This window comes from Rhinoderma darwinii, chromosome 5, assembly GCF_050947455.1.
Source record: "Rhinoderma darwinii isolate aRhiDar2 chromosome 5, aRhiDar2.hap1, whole genome shotgun sequence".
NCBI classification, from domain to species: Eukaryota; Metazoa; Chordata; class Amphibia; order Anura; family Rhinodermatidae; genus Rhinoderma; species Rhinoderma darwinii.
The window spans coordinates 87,604,942-87,629,403 of record NC_134691.1 but is presented as its reverse complement, the minus strand read 5'-3'; the positions used below and the strand labels follow the sequence as shown (position 1 = coordinate 87,629,403).

Below are 24,462 nucleotides of genomic sequence, written 5' to 3'. Positions count from 1 at the left end.
TCTCTTCGGCCTATCATCCCCAATCCAATGGGCAAGTCGAGAGGGTTAACCAGATTATAGAGAACTATCTGTGTCACTTTGTTTCCAGACGGCATGATGACTGGGAGCAGCTGCTCCCATGGGCAGAGTTCTCCTATAATAACCACACTAGTGAGTCCACCACCTCCAGTCATCGTCTACGGCCAACACCCTTCAATACCTCTTCCTGTCTCTACTATGTCCCAGGTACCTGCGGCTGACTCTACCTTCAGGGACTTTCTGCAAATATGGCAAGAGACCCGATCTTCTATCCTGCTCGCAGTGGACCGCATGAAGAGAAAGGCAGATACTAGAAGACGGGATTCTCCTCAGTTTCTTCCAGGTACGAAGGTCTGGCTGTCTTCAAAGAATATCCGACACAGGGTGCCGTCCTGCAAATTTGCTCCTAGGTTCCTTGGACCCTTCGAGATCCTGCTACAGATTAACCCGGTGTCTTACAAGCTGCTCCTACCCTCAAGATCCTTAACTCCTTCCATGTCTCCTTGCTGAAGCCCGTGGTCCTGCTCCAGGACTCCTAGTTACGCAGTGGCTCCTGGTGGCTCGTCAGGGACTTTCAAAGTAAGGGAGATTCTGGCCACCAAGAAGGTGGGAGGAAGGACGTTTTATTTGGTGGATTGGAGGGGATTCGGTCCAGAAGAAAGGTCTTGGGAGCCAGAGGAGAACATCGATGCCCCTGTCCTCGTGAGGAAGTTTCTCTCCCGCTCTGGTCTCAAGAAGAGGGGCATAAGAGGGGGGATACTGTAACATCTATGGCCACGGCCCGTCGTTCTCACTTACCCCTCGCCGTCTGCGGCCATGGACATGTGAGTTCCCTGCAGCGTCTGGCACTCACTTCCTGGTATCGAGACTGTCTCCGGAGGGCGCGTGCACGGTCTTAAAGGGCCACTGCATGCATAATTGCAGGAAGTCTGCAATCAAGCCCAGAATGCAACTGGACTATAAAAAGAGCTCTGCCCTCTTGTTCTTTGCCTGAGTGTTGTTCGTTACCCAAAGTTTGTCTTGCAAATGGTCTCCTAGTGTCTTCCAGTTCCCAAGTGTTCCCTGTTCCTGTATCCTGTATCCCATGCTGTCCTGGTCACGTGCCGTGCTGAAGCTGTTGTAGTGTTGTGCTGTATACCATGCCTGTTCTGCTACTCCACGCCTGACGTCTACCTGCTGCCTGGTCCCAGCCGAGCCTGCCTTGCTACTGTCCGAGTTGCCACAGGTACCCTTTCTTGACTCTAGACTCTGTACTATACCTGTTTGGCCAGCTGCCATCCCGATACGCAGTACGGCCCAGTGGTTCCACACCCCACATCATGACAGACAGCATCCATTCCTAAGGTGGGGCTTAGTGTTAGCCAGTAAAAAGGCTAGCACTAACCCCCATTATTAACCCGATACCCACCGCCACCAGTTTCTGGCCTTTCCCAGCCTAATAATACGAGCCTGCGGCCGCCCCATTGTCCGCCCATCACTACAGATGGTCGGGTACTGGATCGTACTTGGTTCTCCCCGACACCCCTGGTGGCGGTGGGTACCGGTGTAATAATAGGGGGTTAGTCTTAGCCTTTTTTACTGGCAAACACTAAGCCCCACCTTAGTAATGGACATTGTCAATCAGACAACTGCCATTACTAAGGCACTATTAAAGTATTAAAAACAACACAGACACATAAGAAAATATTTTTTTATTGAAATAAGAACTTCCCCACACAACCCTCTTTGACCATTTTATTTAAAACAAAACGTAGTTCATCGAAGTATTCCAACGAATCTACGATGTAGTCAAAACGGTCCAGTGGAACCTGCAAAACAAAAAAATAGTTAGTAATATGAAAAATAAAAAATCTTATAGTCACCTCCAGCAGTCTTCTATCTTCTACCCTGTGACGCAATAGAAAATAGACGTCAATGAACTACTGAAACGTCATATATTACAAATTAAAAGGGTTTTCCCCATAAACACAGGTATCCCCTATCCACAGGATAAGGGATACACGTGTGATTGCTGGGGTCCGACCACTGGCACCCCCAGCGATGGGAACTGGGGACCGAAAGTCCCCCGAAGTGGCCGCAAGGTGGATGGGGCTGTGGGGGGGATGACACAAAAAAAGAATCTGCCTGGAGACACAAGTTTCTGAAATAATAATATAATGTCATTTATTTTATGATTTTAGAAACGCTAGTATTCCCAGGCACTAAATTTAAACTCTGTACTCAAAGTTCTGTGGCTTATTTTCTCTACAGTGTGCCTGCTACGCCCTGCTCCCTCACTCCAATCAGACTGATGTTGCTGTGTTGCGCTGAGCGCAGGCAGCAACGTTGTGAGGGGGCGGGGCATGACAGGAAACAGGGAGGGTTCGGGGCAGGGAGGGACATTGTTCAGACCACGTGTGACAGCGTTCAAAAACCGGGACTGACTTGCCGGATCCGGGACGGTTGGGAGCTATGGAGTAACGAGTGCTCGTCCCCATACTAGCTCTTTGTGAAAGGAGTAAACGAGCGCCCATCAAGGAGCTGGCTTATTGATCGGCGCTCGTTTACACGGCTCTCATCGGGCCGTGTAATAGGACCTTTACAGTATGTGCACCAGAGCTGTGTCTTCTAACGAACCATGCACCTGTGTGTCCATCACATGACCATGGACAGAATTTTATTCATTGGAAGTAAACAATTAATGTTCCTACTGAATAACAACAAGCACAGATCTTGAAAATAGAACTTATTACAGAATGCATATTGGAAAATTGTATAGAAATGTATGGGGACAAGAGATCGGAGTAAGGAGTGCTCGTTCCCATACCAGCTCCTTGTGAAAGGAGCAAACGAGCGCTGATCAATGATCTGTATCGTTGTTCGGCACTCGTTTCCACGGCCTACGTCGGCTCGTGTAAGACCACCCTAATTCCTTGTGACGATTGCACGGTCATGATAGAGGAGATTAAAATTTATAGAAAGAGCTTCCGTACCTGCAAGATAGGGTCGGACATGCGGTGTAGCTCTTTTTGTTCTCGGACGACCGAAAAGCTCAACTACCAACTGCCCTCAGGTACCTACAAATCTTGGCTTTTTGTAGTAGAACTGCACAAAGAGAAACAACCTCAAGAATATTGGACTACCAGAGAATACGGAAGGTCAAAGGTCTGAGTTCCTTATTGTGAGCTGGCTCCGAAAGCTCTTTCCAGAGCACCCCCTTCTCCACTGCAATCGCAGTTTAACGAGCCCACTGGGTGCCCGCCAAGTCTTCTCCTCCAGGTATCTCACCACGACCATTACTGGCTTGCCTATTGAATTGTAAAGATCAGAACACTGTTCTCTGAATAGCCCGTGCAGTGGGGAAAATCAAGTACGAAAACGCTATGGTATCTTTCACCCGAATTGCAACACAAACGAGACAGCTTTGCAGGAATAACAACTATCATATTCAATAGCCTATCCGGCCTGCTAACAGGTTGTGGATGGGGGGCGTACAGTATTATTTTGTACTGAGGCAGAGGTGGATGACTGGCTGACTCCCATACCAGTTTGTATGCTATTCTCTGGTACTGCCTGATGTATGTCCTGGAAGAATCCTCTTAATGGTAGTCTTGCTGAGATGCCATTTCAGCTGTCAGCAGTTCTGCAGACTCAATTACTTTGTATACTCTATTGGTATTGCCTGTGATTACACTGCTTGTCCTGAGGACTGATTGTTCCAGGGCTATCTCAGGTTTGAATAGGATACACATTCTTCCCCTCCACCACCCTGTATATTCATTCATGACAATTGGTTGAAAATTAATGTTGTTTTTTGTTTAATTAAAAGTTATAAAATTTTCCAATATACATTCTGTATCAATTTCTGTTTACAAGATCTGTGCTTGTTGTTATTCAGTAGGAACATTCATTGTTTATTTCCACTGAATAAAATTCTGTCCATGCTCATGTGATGGACACACAGGTGCACAGTTGAAAACTGTGAGGAATTAATACAGAAAGTATATTGGAAAACTCCTGGTCATGGGAGCTCTTAGGTGACTCCCCTCCTCTTTGGCTTTACTCTTGCTGGCTGCACAGGTAGCAAGTGATGGGAGCTCCCTATGGTTTAGAGCTATGCCCCGGCATGTAGCAGCTAGTGCCTCATGTTTCCAATATAGTGAACTGTGTGGCTGTTATGTACAGCATATTACACAAGCTCAACATCAGACAGTGGGAGCTCTCTGTGGATGAGGAGTATATATGGGCATGAGGGCATGTGGCAATGTGATAATTAAATTATACCTGTCCTTACCAACGGTGGGCAGTGGGTCAGGACAGAGCAGTGGCCAAAGTGGAGGTTTAGACAGTTCCTGTAGCCTTGCCCCTCCTCCTCCATCTGCAGTATGGACAGACTTGTTGATGGGCAGGCCGCCTGGACAAGTATAGTAATACCAGTTGCACACCACAATCCTTAACCCCCACGCAACTTCTCTTCCGCGGCTCACCCATAACGCTGCATCGCTGGGTTTCTGTGGCCTGTAGGTGCAACTAATGTTCCCTCTAAGTCTTGGCAGTTAGGGAGCAGGGCAATTCTCCATCAATGGTGGGCGATGTGATGACCAAAAGTAATACCGCAGTAAACGCTAATATAGCGTACTAAATGAGAGAATAAGAAAACCTATTTTAAATTAGTTGTAATTACTTTTTTAAATACTATAATAATACAAGTACAGCAGCAAAATAGACAGTTCTAAACACCAATTATAGGCATCAATGAAGTACAGTAAAAAATTGTGTAGTACCGTGTTAGCCAGAGACAATATGCAATGTTAAATACTTTTGTGTCAAAAAAGACAAAAGTATAATAGGTATGATACCTTTATTGGCTAACCATAAAAGTTCTATATGCAAGCTTTCAACTGCCTGAAGAAGGGGCCTCTGTGCTCTGAAAGCTTGCATATAGAACTTTTATGGTTAGCCAATAAAGGTATCATACCTATTATACTTTTGTCTTTTTTGACACAAAGGCATCAATGAAAGAATCCCTCATTACACCACTGTCTCTATAGATAGTGCCACACAGTCCCCCTATAGATAATGCTACACAGACCCCCTGTAGATAGCGTCACACCCCCTCCCTGTAGATAGCACCACACAGCCCCCCTGTAGATAGCGCCACACACAGCTCACTGTAGAGAGCGCAACACAGCCCCTGTAGATAGCGCCATGCGGCCCCTGTAGATAATGCCATACAGCCCCCTTGTATATACCGCAACACTGCAATCCCCCCTCCCTTTGTATATACTGCCACACAGCAACCCCCCCCCCTCCCCTTGTATATACTGCCACACAGCAATCCCCCCTCCCATTGTATATACTGTCACACAGTAATCCCCCCTCCCCTTGTATATACTGTCACACAACAATCCCCCCTCCCCTTATATATACTGCCACACAGCAATCCCCCCTCCCCTTGTATATACTGACACACAGCAACACCCCCACCCCTTGTATATACCGTCACACAGCAATCCCCTCTCCCCTTGTATATACTGCTAAACAGTAATCCCCCTCCCCTTGTATATACTGCCACACAGCCTCCCTCCTCTTGTATACACTGCCATACAGCAATCCCCCCTGACCGTGAGATAAACAGAGTATGGTTCCGTAACCCTTAAAACATTAACTGCATGTGACATTCCCAACTCCTTTAGGGTATGTGCACACGATAACTGCAATTACGTCTGAAATTACGGAGCTGTTTTCAGGAGAAAACAGCTCCTCAATTTCAGACGTAATTGCATTACTCGCGATTTGCGGGGCATCTTTTACGGACGTAATTTGGAGCTGTTCTTCATTGGAGTCAATGAAAAACGGCTCAAATTACGTCCCAAGAAGTCTCCTGCACTTCTTTTGACGAGGCTGTAATTTTACGCGCCGTCTTTTGACAGCGACGCGTAAAATGACAGGTCGTTGGCACAGTACATCGTAAAGCCCATTGAAAGTAATGGGCAGATGTTTGCCGACGTATTGGAGACGTTTTTTAAGACGTAATTCGAGGCGTAAACCAGCTCCATTACGTCTGAAAATAGGTTGTGTGAACCCAGCCTTAAACTACCCCTTTACCTTACTTTCACCAAATGATGACACTGAGACTTAGAGCTGGAATGAATTGGCCTCAGCAGCTATTTTATTAACAAAAACAGAAAAAACAACGCATTAATAAATACCATCAACAAATACCAAATAAATAACCATAACTTAATAAACTTTCCACGAAAACCCCCCCATCCAAATATCATTCACGTGAAAACCATATACCCCCATACGGAAATTTGGGAAGGTCCTTCTAATAAAAAGGATCTGGCGTCATTCTGCCCATATCTGTATTTTACCCCAGCCGTCCTGCTACAGGCTCAGGGGCACCATACGCACTGCAGATGGCTAAAGCATTTCTATTTTGCTCCCTGGGACCCCACCCAGCAGAATCCCATATAAGCCAGATCAACCACCATGTATAATCTGGGAGGGACCATCACCAGTATGAATCCCTCCCCCACCAATTTTAACCAACTCCAAGGACCCCGCTAAACCCGCCATACGCTGCCATGACACCTGCCCAAACAACATGGACCCATAAAACATAACCCACAAACAACAAATAGGGAGGGAGGGTTGGACAACTGCTCCTTGCTGTGTTTCCGGATAGACTGGCACTCAAACCCTCAAATCGCTGCTTGTCTGCCACGTGTCCAAGCTCCTCCCCTTCCTGTTTCTCCTGGTCATGTGGCCTCCTCTTATGCCCGGGGCTCAGCTCCGGCCATTCTTGACCGTGGGATAAACAGAGTACGGTTCTGTAACCCTTAAAACATTAACTGCATGTGACATTCCCAACTCCATTAAACTACCCCTTTACCTTACTTTCACCAAATGATGACACTGAGACTTAGAGCTGGAATGAATTGGCCACAGCAGCCATTTTATTAACAAAAACAGAAAAAACAACGCATTAATAAATAACATCAACAAATACCAAATAAATAACCATAACTTAATAACCTTTCCACGCAAACCCCCCATCCAAACATCATTCACGTGAAAACCATACACCGCCATACGGAAAATTGAATGAAGAAATTTGGATGAAAAATGCTCCTTGAAACAGGCGCTCTGGTGTGAGTGATTGACTGATTCCACGGAGTCTTGGTTGTGAATTAAAATGTTTATTTCTATAACAAATAATGAAAGTGATAAAAGGATTTGCTGCAACGCGTTTCAACCTCGCACCGAGGTCTTCGTCAGGCATATGAAATTTACAAGACATCATCTTAAATAACCCGGTCATATGGTTCACGTCCAGGACAAACTGTCAAGGTTAGAGTTTGTTGTGGGAGTTTCATTACAGGTATGTCGTATGTGTTGTTTTTTTTCCTTTTTTTTTTTGGGGGGGAATTCCAAGTTTTCTATGTCTGATACTTCAATTTATTTCGTTCAGTTTGGTTTTAAGAACTATGTTGATGCCAATGATAGTGTTCACTTTACCGTATTTATTCAGATGAATAATGCTTTTTTGTATAAAAATAAAAATATATATATACGAATACGGAAATAACTAGAAGTCTATAAGCAATGCACAACTTTGTTTTCAGTTGATGTCTCACATTTTTATCGTATAGTTATATATAAATTTATATTGTGTAGTCCATTTATTTTATGTTACGATGGATTAAATTTTTTTGTGTTGCTGAGGAGATCGTAACTGTCATAACTCTTGCTGGTTCACATTCATTGGCTCTAAATTGCCGGGACAGTAGCTCCAGCATTTGTCTACACGTCAGGAAGAGGTATTTTTGTTTGGACATTCATAATTTATCTCTGACGATTAATTTGGTTTCATGTACTCTTCTTTTGGGATATAAACATTATTAGATCGTTTCTTTTTGGGAGCGGTATTTGTGTAACAGAAAATTTATGTGTCGGTCTATATTTTTTACTTTATTTTGAACAATTCATAGATTCAGATTGTTTTTGTTCTGATTTTTCACTTTTTGCAAATAACTTGAAGTTGATTTTTTTAAAGATTACTATTTTAATTTAAACGTCCCGGATCAATTCCCAAAACGGCCGTACCCCCATGTCATTCCCCCCAATATGTAAAACCAAAACATCAGGTGCACAGTCCAACACAGCACAGCGATGAAACTCTGGCAGAACTCTCCCCCAGGACATACCACGAAAACCAAGCCAGTGCACAACAGCCGTCGCCCTGGAAAACCCCAGCTGCCTCCCATCCGGAGGAACGTCAGCCCGCAACGCGCCCCAATGGACATAAGAATGCCCAAAAATCCGAACCAGACACGGGGAGGGATCTGAAAGAAAAATACAGCACCGTCAATACAGACACATAAGAAATAACACTGAAGCTTTGCCCTGCACCATCCTTATTAAAACATAACACTCCCGAACTAATATCCACCCCTCCCCGACACTCAAAAAAGATGGGGCGAACATACAGTCAGAACCACTGGGACTCCCACCTCCCTATATTCCGCACTGCATCAGGCCCAAGACCCCACCGAACCCCCTCTGTGGCGGCCCCTATCCTAAACGAATGCGGCGCAAAAGCCGTCTCATCCAGACCTACGCATGACAAAAAATTTCGGAACACCATGGAGAAATGATATCTCGACAAAAACTTACCATCCGCATGACATAACAAAGGCCCACCTCTAAACCGGCCATACCCGAAATATGCCCCCAACAAACGAACTGGACACCTAACCGCGCCCACGACCTCCTTTAACACCACTCGCTGCCCCCTCCCCTCTGATCCGTTTTGTAACGACTAATCCAAAACTCCATCCGATCCCCCAAGTGCACCACATCGTCCGTTAACAACCCCCCAGGCCTCAACCCGCTGGGTGACACCAATTCCCCCACCCGCAACGCACCAAAAAAGGCCCAAGAAAACGCCAACCAAAATAGGACTGATTCATACACCGACATGCACACCACATTCGCCGCCAACTCCAATTTGTCTAACAACCCAAATGATACTGGGCACCGCCTATTGGGCGCCATCCGCCCCCAACGGAACCCCCTCAGAGCCTAGCCTACCAAAAATTCCTTTGTGGCTTCCCATAAACCCATCCATTTAAAATCAATTGCTAGGGCCGCCACAAAGGAATTAACCTTCGCCACCGACCAGCCCGCAGCAGACACATGACCTAAAAATGCCAACAATGCCACTACTTGATCCTCACATGAAGCCACCCCCTACAGCACATCCAGCCAAGCTTCCCATTCGCGACAGGCCATCTCATAAGCGGTCCACGTCCCCGGAGCCAATGAAGACCGGATCAGTCGATTCGCTGCCTCTAGACCAGCTCCCACAAGTGCTGAGGGCATGAGAGTCCTATCGCATCTGCCTCCGGGACCAACTGCCGAAACCGATCCACTGCAGGCGAGAAAGAGAATCCGCAATTGAGTTATCAATGAAGAGAAATGTGCCTAGGCACAAAGTCCCAATTTCCCAGCCACCAGTCAATTAGTCGAAATGTCAGTAAAGGCAGTTAAAACATAGCTTTTATTAATGTATCAAACAGACAAACGACACTGAAGGGTTAAAATTGTATCAGAAGACGGCCAGTGTGTAGCAAAGGGTCAATGTGCATGCATCCAGTACAACACTGGACGCAGTGAGAGAAACTGATTCGGCAGCTGCAGACTGCCGTGCATAGAAACAGTTCCCCCGGGTAAAGGCAATAACTGGACCGTCAGTGATATATTAAAATGGCGATAGCCCCCCCGACATGTTTCGCTGCAGAAGCAGCGTCCTCAGGGGATAATCTTGCCTGCGGTGGAGGGTAACGGGAGTTGCCCTCCAGGTTCGTCGTCATCAAGGATTCAGGAGGAAGATGGAGGCCATCGTGCGAGATGGCTGGATGATACGTGTCTTCCGGCTGGTGGGATCACAGCTCCTACGCAGCCCGGTGAGTCTATGCCTTTATCTTATCCCATCCCTGCCATTTTTAGGTCCCCGGGGTTGGGGGGGTGTATCTGTGGGGAGCAGGTAATAGTGGGTGGGATCAGGGGATGGATTAGTGGTGCGGGGGTTATTGGGTAGTTTACAGGAGTTGCTATCATGGTGCGAGCAGGTAGGGTTGTTGGGGGTGCCGACCCGGTGACTGCTTGCAACGGTGGCGGGGGGCTTCTGCAGGGTATGGGGGGGTGTCCCACTGGTGACGGGCGCGCAGGTGGTTTGCGACGTGGGTGTTGCAGTGTCAGTTCAGACGGAAAAGGATGGGGAAGTGGATCGGGTGCGGTTGGATGATAGGGCCAAGGGGGAGGTGTATGTGTGTTTTGAGGGGTCGTTGGGGGCTCATTAAAAATAATAAGTCGGAGAAAAGATCTGGAAGGATGAGTATGTGGAGATCTTTTTGCTGCTCCCCTTGGAGAAGTTCAATTTGGATAAGCCCAAGAGGATTGAGCGTAAAAAGTAGGAGGAGGAAAAACAGCGGCATAGGCTGATACCTCAGACGTTTCCTAATTGGTTGCAGGCGTTTGCCATCTGGGCGAGTGTGATTGGGGAGAAGGCGCCGGAGAATTGCTCGGGCCTTTTTTGTTATATGGACACAATTGGAGAGGCTTATAGGGTGTATGGGGGTATGATGTGGCTTAGGTATGATGAGCAATTCCGGCAAAGGAAGGCGGTGGAGGCAGTGCAGCCGGTAGCCATGGGGGCCACGCCGGTGAAGTTGGGAGAGATGCTGCCGTATCTAAATAGGTACCCGGATAGGGAGAAGGCGAGTTTGTTGGAGGGGGGGTTTCGAGTCAGTTTTCGGATACCCCCCCTTCTCATGTTGTCCCATTTACGTTGCAAAATTTTAAATCTGCGCGCGAATACCCGCCGGTTGTGTCTGAGAAATTGAGTAAAGAAGTGCGGCTGAGGAGAATGGCGGGTCATTTTTTGTCCCCTCCTTTTGTTGACACGGTAGTTTCTCCGTTGGGTGTCATGCCTAAGAAGCAGCCTAATAAGTTTTGGTTAATACATCATTTGTCGCATCCGAGGGGGGGTTCGGTGAATGACGGTTTTGATCCAGCACTTTGTTCTGTTGTTTATATGTCCTTTGACGCGGCGGTTGAGTGGTTAGGCAGTATGGTAGGGGAGCTCTCATGGCTAAAACGGACGTAGAGTCGGCTTTTCGTTTGCTTCCAGTGCATCCCGAAAGTGTTCGGTTGTTGGGTTGTTACTGGGAGGGTTCGTATTTTGTGGACAGATGTCTTCCGACGGGCTGCTCCATTTCATGCGCCTATTTTGAAGACTTCAGTCCATTCTTGGAATGTATGATTTGTGAGGTGGCGGGAGTTGCCTCCGTCATCCATTACTTGGATGATTTCCTTTGTGTAGGGCCGGCGGGCTCACCTGTTTGCGGGAATTTGTTGGCAACGGAGGGTCCAAGGTCGGTACTAGTGTTTTTGGGAATCACACTTGATTGATTCCAAGAGGATGGAATGCAGGCTCCCCCAGGAGAACTTGGAAAATGTGAAGTTGTTGGTAGGCAGGGCGTGCCACCTGAGGAAGATTAAGTTGCAGGACTTGCAATTTCTCCTAGGGAAGCTTAACTTCGCTTATCGCATCATGCCTATGGGGAGGGTTTTCTGGCCAGGGCTACGGCGGGAGTGAAGGCTCCACATCATTTTATTCGGTTCGGGGAGGAACACCGGGAGGATTTGAGAGTGTGGAGTGCCTTCCTGAGGCAGTATAATAGGAGGTCAATCATCATGGCCCCGGTGGTGGAGAATGTTGATTGGGAATTGTTCACGGATGCCTCAGGGAGCGTGGGCTTTGGGGCCTATTGTGGGGGGCAGTGGTGCGTGGGTCAATGGCCGGTTAAGTGGGTGGAGTTAGTTTTGGTAGGTATCTTGGCATTTTTGGAGTTGTTCCCTATTGTGGTGGCGGTGGCTATTTGGGGGGACAGTTTTAGGAATAAGAAGGTACGTTTTCATTGTGACAACATGGGGTGGTGATCGCAATTAATAATGTTTCGGCATCATCTCCCCCTGTTGTTTGTTTGTTAAGACATTTGGTCCTTCTTTGTCTCTCATTGAATTCTTGGGTTATGACTGTTCACATCCCAGGAGTGGATAACTCAATTGCAAGCGGGATTCCTGCCAGACCGGAGCCTGCGGCCAGCAGGTGAGGGCCCAGCCCCTTGGTCTCCAGGGTCCCTGGAGGGGCTCCCAACCATGCGCCGGACCCAGGGAGTGACATCTGGGCTGAAACGAGATGGCGGCCGCGCCCTCCTTGACTGACGCTGCCGTCCGCCCTGGGGACAGTAATCCTGCGATCCCCCCGCAATCTCCACCTCCCCCGCCTCCACAACACTATCAGGCCCACCCGCAGTCCCGGATGAGCCAGGCCCGGCCGGGCCATCAACTAGACCGGCGAGCTGGGTCCTAAGCCAATCCGACCCACGCTCGCCGGCCATAGAACGCCGCTGGTCCAGGATTACCTGGATGTCCATGGAGGTGCAGAGATACGGGAATGCCAGACGATGACGAGAGCAGAGGAGACACAACTGCTCCTTGCTCTGTTTCCGGACAGACTGGCACTCAAACCTGAGCGACGCCTGTCTGCCACGTGTCCAAGCTCCTCCCCTTCCTGTTTTCCCCAAGTCATGTGGCCTCCTCTTACACCCGGGGCTCAGCTCCGGCCGTTCTTTTGTATAGAGTGCTACACAGCCCCCTCTCCTTTTGTATATAATGCTACACAGCCCCCCTTTCCCTTGTATATACTGCCACACATCCCCCTCCCCTTGTATATACTATCACACAGCAATCCCCCCTCCCCTTGTATATTCTGCCACACAGCAATTCTCCCTCCCCTTGCATATACTGCCACACAGCCCCCTCCCCTTGTATATACTGCCACACAGCCCCCCTTCCCTTGTATATGGTGCTACAGAGCAATCCCCTCTATATATAGTGCTACACAGCCCCCCTCTCCCCTTGTATATACTGCTACACAGCCCCCCCTCCCCGTGTATATAGTGCTACTCAGCAATTACCCCCCCTGTATATTACCACACAGCTATTCCCCCCCGTATATACTGTCACACAGCAATCTCCCCTCCCCTTGTATATAGTGCTAAACAGACCCCTCTCCCCTTGTATATCCTGCCATACCGCAATTACCCCTGTATATTACCACACAGCAATTCTCCCCCCAGTATATACTGCCACACAGTAATCCCCCCTCCCCTTGTATATACTGCTACACAGTAATCCCCCTCTCCCCTTGTATATACTGCCACACAGCAATCCCCCCTGTATATTACCACACAGCCCCCTCAAAAAACAAAAGTTTGTACTTACCCCCTGTAGATACCAACACACCCCCTCCCTGTAAACAGCACCACACACTGCCCACTGTAGATAGCGCAACACAGCCCCCTGTAGATAGCGCCATGCAGCCCCCTGTAGATAATGCCACATAGCCCCCTTGTATATACTGCCACACAGCAATCCCCCCTCCCCTTGTATATAATGGCACACAGCAATCCCCCTCCCCTTGTATATACTGCCACACAGCAATCCCCCCTCCCCTTGTATATACGGCCACACAGCAACCCCCCCGTCCCCTTGTATATACTGCCGCACAGCAATCCCCTCTCCCCTTGTATATGCTGTCACACAGCAATCCCCCTCCCCTTATATACACTGTCACACAGCAATCCCCCTCCCCTTGTATATACTGCCACACAGCAATCCCCCCTCCCCTTGTATATACTGCCATACAGAAATCCCCCCTCCCTTTGTATATACTGCTAAACAGCAATCCCCCCTCCCCTTGTATATACTGCCACACAGCAATCCCCCCTCCCCTTGTATATGGTGCTACACAGCAATCCCCCCTTTGTATATACTGCTACACAGCCCTCCTGCCCCTTGTATATACTGCCACACAGCCTCCCCTTGTATATACTGTCACACAGCCCCCTCCCATTGTATATACTGCCACACAGCAATCACCCCTCCCCTTGTATATGGTGCTACAAAGCAATCCCCCCTGTACATAGTGCTACACAGCCCCCCTCTCCCCTTGTATATACTGCTACACAGCTCCCCCTTCCCCTTGTATAAAGTGCTACACAGCAATTGCCCCCTGCATATTACCTCACAGCAATCCCCCTGTATATACTGCCACACAGCAATCCCCCTCCCCTTGTATATAGTGCTACACAGCCCCCCTCTTCCCTTGTATATGCGGCCATACAGCAATTCTCCCCCTGTATATTACCACACAACCCTCTCAAAAATCAAAAGATTGTACTTATCTTGCCACGCTCCCACGCAGGGAGTCTTCCGAGCGCCTTATAGGCTGCAGGCCTAACGTGGCCTGCAGCCTATAGTATTCATTTGTATATGCGTCCTGAGGATGCACATAGAAGTGAATGTGGCTGTCGCTAGCACCAGAGCCCTCTCGGGTGCTAGCGACGCCACTGCATCCGCCCACCGCCCGTGACAGTGCGCGGGCTCTAAGATTTAGTGAGCGGGTGGACTGTGGAAGGTGCGTGGCCGTGCAGCCACGCACCTTATAGGGAACACTTAATACAACTATAGTCCCGCCCAGTAAGTCTTAGGCTATGTTCACACACTAAACTAAAACCGGCTGTAAAATACGGAGCTGTTTTCAAGTGAAAACAGCCTCTGATTTTCAGCCGTTTTTGAAACCACAAATGTTTTTTGATGCGTTATTTGCGGCCGTTTTTTGAGCTGTTTTTCTATTGACACAATGAAAAACGGCTTCAAAAATGGCTCAAGAAGTGACATACACTTCTTTTTACAGGGCGTTTTTTATCGCATCATCGGAACGAAACAACGTTTTTCCCATTTAAATCAATAGGCAGATGTCTGGAGGCGTTCAGCTTTCGTATCTTCAGCCGTTTTTCAGGCCGTTTACGGCCCGAAAAACGGCTGAAAATAAGAATAAGCCGTGTGAACATACCCTTAGTGTGGTGAGTGGGGCCTGTCTGAAATGCAAATGATTATCCCTTATATTACCCTTATAGTTACACGACTGTATGCGCTTTTTCTCAGATTACAATAAATAACTATGCTATAATTGTAGTGCTTAAAAATAATTTTCAAGCTTTTACAATGTTTTACCACCTATAAAGCAGATTTCCTTTAGAATCAGTCATTTTTTTGTATCATATAAATAACAATTATTGTTAATAATTGCAAAAGTGTTTGGATTATGAACAGTAGTTGTTAAGTATCTTATAGTACTATATAGCAAGCATAGTCCAAAAAATATGCATTCTGATTAACCTGTATTAACATGCACCACATATATACTTGGCCTTGCCATCTTTCACAAATAGTTACCTTTTAATAAGAACTGACATTGCCAGTGTATGATCTATTCAGAAAGACTGCCCTAAACCACAATAAGGAAATAAAATGGACAAAGAAGGGAGTGAATTGTAATGATAATTGCCCAGGGGAAACAGACGTATAATGGGGATAGCCTTCATAATGTATATCATGCAATGGAGAGATAGGGCATTTATGTGGTTACAGTTCTCTCTCTACTTAGTGTCTGTGACATTTGTTTGTTGGTGGTTGTATGAGGATTAAATGGTCTCAGTAATAATAACCCACAGAGCAGTCAATGCAATGAACAATTAAGATGGTAATAAAGACATTAACAGTATCAATATAGATATTAGATAATGTCCATTATTCTCAAAGGAAATTTCTCGTCCTCATAACCCTGCTAGTCCTAGATATGAAAATGGACCAATCATTTTATTATATTACATTTTCTGACATATTGAACAACATTTGGAGGGAAACCATGCTTCTTTTTCTCCAATGCATTGCATAATAACGTGTGAAATCTGCAGTCAGAATCAATATAAGGACACCAAAATACACTCCAGAGATTATTCATTCCGTTAGTATCGGCATGATTTACAATGTGTAAATGAAACATTACAAGTGGACATTTTATAATATATAGCGGCTTCCCTTTGCTCTTTCACCTCATCCTATTCTAGCAGTAATTTATTTTGCTTCTAACCAGTTGATATCCTATATTTGAATATTGATAGTCAATTGTGTATGTACATATAAAAGTGAAATACTTTTAGTTAAATGTCCTATAATCTAGTCTGATAATTAGAGAAGAGCGAATCAATTCTGCATGATGTAAATTAGTTACAAGTCGCTTAAAATGGCGGCAGCCATTTTACAGATCAGAAGAAGACAGAGAAAAATGATCACATGACCTTGTGGGCTTTCCCAGAACGCATTGCAGGCTGCCACTGCCAGCTGATGCAGAACTCATGGATGTCATATACAGTTCCGGTATACTAAGAGTCTATGTCCAAATAAATAGATTTAAATCCTGGTGCATTAGCTTAACCATAGCCAATTAGACATACATGTTGCTGTCACTTTGACATTATTAATTGTGCATTGGCGTTAAAGAGCTTAAAAGAGGTAAGATACCTTCCCAGAAGACCTCAGAGTGTCATACATGACTTCTCAGGTAACCGGGGCACTTTCAATTTGTGATAAATTTCAGACCGAGTTAAATCTAATTGCATGTTTGATGTAATCGGACCCTAAATTAGTATTGCAAAATTGGCACATCCCTACTGATAATTTGGCAAATGATACCAGCACAAATTTTCTCTGATGTAAAAACAAAGTGATAGTAGCATATCAAAAAAAATCCACAATATCTAACATTCTAGTAGCCACTTAAAGAATTAAAATATCCAAAATATCCAAAATAAAGTCACAAAATTGACTCCAGACGAGACCTCTGAATTAATTCAGACACCCAACCGGAACATTTCAGACCCTTATTTAATTTACACCCCAAATCAAACCCCTAAATAATTTACACTCCAGATCAGTCCCTTCCCCCAAAAATGCAGACCCCTATGTACTTACCACTCTCGGGGCCACTTGTCCCCACTTCCAGCTGGACGAGTCCTCTCCTCTGGGTGCCTTTTCTCTTTTTGCACCTTTTGATCCGGACGCTGGGGCCCTGTTTCACAAGACTGACTTTGACCAGCATCAGGATGTTGTGTGTGGCGGCGCATATAACGTCATTACACCAACATCAGGACGCTCTATGCGCCATCGCACCTAATGTTGTGATGCTAGTCAGCATCATTCTTCCGAAGATGGGCCCCAGGGTTAATTACTTTGGAGAAGGGAACGGGCCCTGCAATATAATGCGGCTCATTCCCTTTTGCAAATTAAGTATGGGCAGCAGTGGTAGCCAGTGGCGGCGGGAATTTCCCAATTTTTTGGGGGGCTAGGTCCCTGACAAGAGCACTAGTGTTACTGCTCTAATGACAACCAGGCATACAATACACTGGCACTTGATACTCAGAGAAGCAAAGAAGAAGAAAATTATCAGACTTGTTCGTATTCTGTTGCCTATAGTCATCGTAAAAGGCCAACGGTCTCTGTTCCATGAAAAAGAAAGTGACCGTAAACCTTTGATTGCATTTTTACTCGGCCTCTGCTGCGAATCAGGCAACATGTTTCAATCTATTGTACATAGATAATTATAAGGGTATGTGCACACACACTAATTACGTCCATAATTGACGGACGTATTTCGGCCGCAAGTACCGGACCGAACACAGTGCAGGGAGCCGGGCTCCTAGCATCATACTTATGTACGATGCTAGGAGTCCCTGCCTCGCTGCAGGACAACTGCCCGGTACTGAAAACATGATTACAGTACGGGACAGTTGTCCTGCAGCAAGGCAGGGACTCCTAGCATCGTACATAAGTATGATGCTAGGAGCCCGGCTCCCTGCACTGTGTTCGGTCCGGTACTTGCGGCCGAAATACGTCCGTCAATTACGGACGTAATTAGTGTGTGTGCACATACCCTAAGATATCATTGTAATGAAACATTATTAATGTGTTACATAAAAAAAAAGATGAGTAAATCAAATTCATAGATCCCAAGTAAGATTATTACATGAAGAACGTTTGTTTTTTTAAGTTGCAGTCGTATAGCTGCTAAATATTTAAGTTTAGGCTGTGCTCACATCTGCATTAGGGGTCATAGTCACAGACCCGGTGAAAAATGGCAGAAGAATTAGTGCTGCATGCGTTATTTCTTCTGGAAAAACGAAGGACACCCTGACGGAAACCTGACCAAGACCATTAAAGTCAATGGGTTCCGTTAGGTGCCGTTAGTGTATGTGATGCAATGAGAAGGCATTTTAGGTTTTTCGTTCTTCTGTTTCTAAAACTAGACAATACCAAAATTCCCAATTGGGATGGAGTCATAATGTGATGTCACCATTCTAAGGTGAGTAGGGATGTATTGTAACTTTTTGAGAAGTCTACTCCCTGTTCAAAATTTCTAGACAACTATGGCTTTATTGATTAGGGGCAGTGCTGAGGTCTCGCACAGGGCTCCATACAATTTTTATAAATAGCATGATGCTAGGCTAGTTTATCAAAACTTACATTTTTCATACTGTCTCTCAACAGCATTACAATTACTATTTTAAAATGTATAAATAATAGCATCATATAAAGTCTAAATAATACCACCATACAGTGCCCAAATAATAAAAGTATGTTCACACTGCTTATTTTCAGACTGAATTTGGTGCGTAAACATCTCGTTTTACTCTCTAGAATACACTTGAAATAAGCCCAAAGTTTCCCATTGATTTCAATAGGAAACACACAGCGTTGTTCACATGAGTTGTATGTTTATGTCAGGTATCAATACCATGTATATTGCTTGAAAAATATTATCCTCACACATATGTATATACATTTCAGTTCTTTGTGTAATATACTGACATATATAACAAGTTCTTTGTTCATGTCGGACACACCTATGGAAGACACCGCCCCCTGGAATGCAAGAAGAGTGAGTCTGAGAAACTGGTGGGGGCTTGGGCACTCCCACATCTCTGGGGAGGAGGCATGTGTCTCTTTCTGTGTTTCTTTGTTCTGAATAAAAAGTTTTCAGTCTTCCTCCTGGCTGACAGAGGGAAGCTGTACCAAACATTTCTGTGTGGTGTACTTCTCTCCAGGCATGCCTTCAGCTTTCAATTTACAGAGGTGGTTATTCGGTGTGAAATACGGACCTGACATTTACACTGCTGAAATCATAAAAAGAATAGAATGCCACTTCTTTTTGGAGCTGATTTTCCATTGACACTATGAAAAACACCTAAAAAAAGCCTCAAAAGAAGCTTCAAATTAAAAAAAAAAGCTTTATTTTCAGCTTAAAATAAACGCCTTGAAATCAGAGGCAATTGAAAACAGCTCTGTAATTTTCAGACACTTTTTTTGTACGTTTGAACATACCATAAGGCCATACAGAGGCCTCCAAACGTTGCCCAAATAATATCACCATACAGTGCTCAATAATACTAATATGCAGATCCCAAATACTATACAGATAAAGTACTCAAATAATACTGTCATCGAGTGGCCATATACAACACGTAAACAATGCCTGTCGATACCCCCATAAGGCTCACACACGTTACATAAATATATGCAAACCTATAGTATTTTTACACACAAATATATATAAATATACACTTCCATATACATATAAATACATTCCTATCATTAGGAATCAGCATGTGGCCCTTGACAATAGTCCTTGCCGCCAGTCTGGACCGTGTAAGAGAGAATATTTATTAGGATCTAAACCTATAGCACAAATATCATTTTATTACACTGTACCCAATAATATTTGTGTCATATGTTCGAAATCGAATAAAATGATGATTGCTTTAATGCCAAGAGGAAATCATAAAAATAATCCTTTTGACAATATATAATAAGAATAATGTTTTCAATAGTGCATTGCGGCCGGTCTGGCAGAGAGTTCAAATGACTTTTACAGTGTGATTTTTTTTTAAAAGTTTCTAAAAGGTACCTGTTAAACAATGGAAAAATAAAAAAAATATATATATATATATATATATATATATATATATATATATATATATATATATATATATATATATACAGTGAAGGAAATAAGTATTTGATCCCTTGCTGATTTTGTAAGTTTGCCCACTGTCAAAGTCATGAACAGTCTAGACTTTTTAGGCTAGGTTAATTTTACCAGTGAGAGATAGATTATATATAATTAAATTAACCTAGCCTAAAAATTCTAGACTGTTCATGACTTTGACAGTGGGCAGACTTACAAAATCAGCGAGGGATCAAATACTTATTTCCTTCACTGTATATATATATATATATATATATATATATATATATATATATATATACAGTCCACATACAAATGAACTGCTTTGCAGTCCTGCTGCCGTTACTTTGTCCTATGGTTGCTTTATGTGTGTATATATATATATATATATATATATATATATATATATATATATATATATATATATATATATATATATATATATATATATATATATATATATATATATATATATATATATGTGTATAGAGAGAGAGAGAGAGAGAGAGTCAAATGGAGACATAAAGATAGTCAATATGTGAGAGGCCTATGGAACAAGAAGGAAAAGCCTTGTGTATAACAAATAGTGTAGACAAAAACAAGGGTCATTTGTCCAATCTGCTTTATAATAATGAAAGTTTTAACCTAATATGCCTTAGGGCCTGTTCACATAAGCGTTGCCCTTCCGTTGAGGGGTTCCTTCGGAGGTTTGTGTTGGGTTAACCCCTCAACGGAAAGGCAAACCGAAACCTTAGCTAAGGTTTCTTTTTGATTTCCGTTGAGGGGTTAACCTGACGGAAACCTCAGACTGAACCGCTCAACGGAAGGGCAACGCTTATGTGAACAGGCCCTTAATTGTTTTCTGCATTTGTTTTATACTTGAGGCTATACATGAGGCTATGTGCAGAGCTGGAAAAAAATACACATGAAACAATACTACTGGTGAAGATAATAGAGCACATTTTACGATGCACAAGGCAAAATATTTAAGTAATATAAAAACAAGTTGTTATTATTATAGACTAAAAATAGATTATGTTAGATGTACATCACCAGCTGAAAGAATCAAATTATATACCAATTCTGCATAGCTGGATTGTCCTTTCTTTTCTCTGGGACTTGAGGTGTGATGTGTCAGTCACTCTAAAATGTTAAAGGGAATATATTATCACAAAATTACATGTTAATTCAAACCTGTTTTTATTGCAAATCAAAGTTTTAAAACATTTTTGGTGTGTTTGCTTTGTTTGTTTTTTAACGTGAAATCTTGAAACATTGCAAAAACAATAGGATGACACTTCCACTTTTCTACAGCTCACTTGTTAGCTTTCCTGTAAAGACTAGAACGTGTTGAGCAAAGGTACATTTAGTGGGTGTCTTCCACGGCACTATTGTACTACAGAAGACCTAGATAAGGTAAATTAGTAACACTATACAACCTTTGAGGGAGGGGGTTGCACTCTAATATCACTTTCTGGAAATTGCAATAGGGTCAGGATTCGAACTCAAAAGTCCCTATGTCTCAGGCAGCAGCTCTTTTTGCTGAGCTATCTGGAACTCTAGTTAGCCCAGCTGCTAAATTAACTCTACAGATCCTCTTGATTTGTGCCTCGTTGGATTCCTGTCTTGATTGCTTAATTAGTCTCAGCCTATTGGCTTCCTATATAAGCCTGGACCTTACACATCCTCCTGACCAGATTATTGGGCTTCCTTTTTCTAGTCTAGGGCTTTGCCGCCTCTCTATAAAGTGTTGCTACTTGTTTGTGTACACAACTTGAATCGTTTCCTTACCGCATCTCTGCCTCACGGTACAAACTATTGCTGCTTATCTGTGTACCGAACTCGGATTGATTCATAATCACATCTCTGATTCACTCTACAAACTGTTGCCGCTTATCTGTAAGGGTATGTTCACACGAGGGCGTCCGTAACGACTGAAATTACGGGGATGTTTCAGCCTGAAAACATCCCCGTAATTTCAGCCGTACCGGCATGTGCAGGCGCTTGAACGCCGCGTCCATTACGGGCGTAATTAGCGCTGCTATTCATTGGAGTCAATGAATAACGGCTCCATTTACGGCCAAAGAAGTGACAGGTCACTTCTTTGACGCGGGCGTCTATTTACGCGCCGTAATTTGACAGCGGCGCGTAAATTACGCCTCGTGTGAACAGACAAACGTCTGCCCATTGCTTTCAATGGGCAGATGTTTGTCAGCGCTATTGTGGCGCTATTTTCGGACGTAATTCGGGGCAAAAACGCCCGAATTACGTCCGTAAATAGGCCGTGTGAACATACCCTAAATCTAATCTGGACTGTTACTTGACTACTCTCACTATTATCAACCTCCTGCCTGATCGTTTCAGCCAGTGGACTTCAAACCTGCTACAGAGCGTGACAAAGAGTCTGTGACATTTTCTCTGTCAAATGACTCCCATCCTTGTCAGCTACCATAAAGTGCACACACGCTGATGTACTATCTAGGCTGAGTTCACACGTTGCGGATTTGTCACAGATTTTACACTTTGCAATGCAAAGGGTGAGATCTTCGTCAAATCCGAAACAAAATCTGCAACGAATCCGCAACATGTGAACTCAGCCCTATACAGACAATACAGGAAGGAAGAGTGCATCTTCAAAATGGCCACCCCAGAAACAATTTAAAAAACAAAACAAAAAAAAAAAAAACATTCAAAAAAAGAGCACAGGATTTCATGGAAAGATTCAGAATAGCACCAGCTGTTACACGCATTACTTGTATAAATTGCTTCAAGTGAGGACAAATTATCCGTTTCCATGGCTACAGGTCTTGCCATCCTTAGAAGCTCACTTAGGAAAATAAAAGTAAAAGGACTTATATTCACAGATTTTATGTGTAATTTATTTTAATAATTAATGATAAGTATAGCAATAATTACAGTAAGAGCAGCGAACTATCACATTATTATTTATTCTCTCTCTATCTAGTCTCTAACCATAGTCTTCTTTTGTGTTTTATTGGTCACAATTTTATTTGATGTTAAAGTACATAAAGCCAATTATTATGTCTAATCCTTTCTTGACATGCACCATTTATATACGGTGCAGTTGGGAAGTGGTTTCCGCAAACCCCAGTACAGTTAAGTCGCGGTTATGGTGCAGCTCAGAAGCTGAGCCTGCACCATCACCGCTGGGTGTCAGCTTTATATTATAGCTGACACACTGCTGTAATAGCCAGGACCGGAGCTAGCCTCCGAACCGGCCGATTAACCCCTCAAATGCCGCGTTCAATTGCGAGCGCAGCATCTGAGGGGTATTCAACCGATCTGCACCCCCACAACGCGACCACAAGGGGTGTCGATGGTTGGTATAGCAACTGAAGTCCTAACAATGGCCTCCCGATCGGCCAAGTACGGAAGCTTGTTAGGGCACGCCTCCGGCAGGTCTTAATAGGCTTGCTGTCAGGGTCACACTGACAGCTCTATTACATTGCACTATGTAGGTGGTGCAGTGTATACAGCTATCAGTGTTGCAGACCTTCAAGTTCCTTAGTGGGAGAAAATAAAAAGTTAAAAAAGTTGTTCCAATCTGACACGTCAGATTGGTATAATGAGGCTCCATCAGGAAAGTCAAAACTGGCTGCAGCGGGAAGGAGCTAACATTATAAAAGAATTTATAATATACATTTCAGCTTGTTATTACTATTATTATCCTTTCTTTAGAAAGCACTAACATACTGATCATCTCTGACTGAACATTGCATTATAGAGGGGTTCAAATACTGTCTTCAACAAAATACAGACAGAGATGTGATACATGAAGAGAAGAGAGCCCTGCCGAGTGAGCTTACAATCTAAGTAGTCGGGAAAATACTGGATACAGTAGATGAGGGAAAAGTGGTTAGTGATGATTGTCCTTGATTTTTTTCTTGATGTATACTTTGATAGAGGTAGATGGATAAGTATTTACCTTATGAAGAGATACATTTTTAGGGACTGCTTAAAGGGGTTGTCCCAAGTTGACTCAAATTTTTTTTTTTATACATTCTAAGCAGGAAATGAATTTTAAAACATTTGGTGTTAAAAAAAATTTAAAATTCATTTCCTAAGTGCCTTTTTTTTACACTTGATAACTCAGCAAGTGCTGGTTATCTTTTCTAAAAAGGGGCGTGAGCGGCTCGATGTCAATCAAGCCGCTCCGCTCTGCAGTGTGCGCGCTCCCGATGTTGCTAGATACTGTAGTTCTAGCAACATCGGGAGAATGTTCGTCTCAAGCGGGCATGGTAAGCCCGATTGAGACGAACTTACCGTGAATGTACTGTACACTACACTACACTACATTCACCCCGTTTCGGCAAGCCACTTTTCCCTCCCCCACCCTGTCACTACATTTTTGTACCCGCTGCATCGGTGCTGCATCAGCACCCGGCGAACAACTAAAAATATATAAAATAAAATAATAATCACCTAAGACGTTCTAACGGCGC

General features: G+C 44.3%; 1 long non-coding RNA gene across 1 annotated transcript; it reads right to left on the bottom strand.

Moving 5' to 3' along the window:
* Positions 1–8,087: 8,087 nt before the first annotated feature.
* On the bottom strand, positions 8,088–21,144 carry LOC142652667 (uncharacterized). Its single transcript, XR_012847878.1, has 3 exons — positions 21,078–21,144; positions 9,243–9,436; positions 8,088–8,348 (listed from the first exon to the last, which is right to left on the bottom strand). It is a non-coding gene; the product is annotated as an uncharacterized LOC142652667 (long non-coding RNA).
* Positions 21,145–24,462: the final 3,318 nt, after the last annotated feature.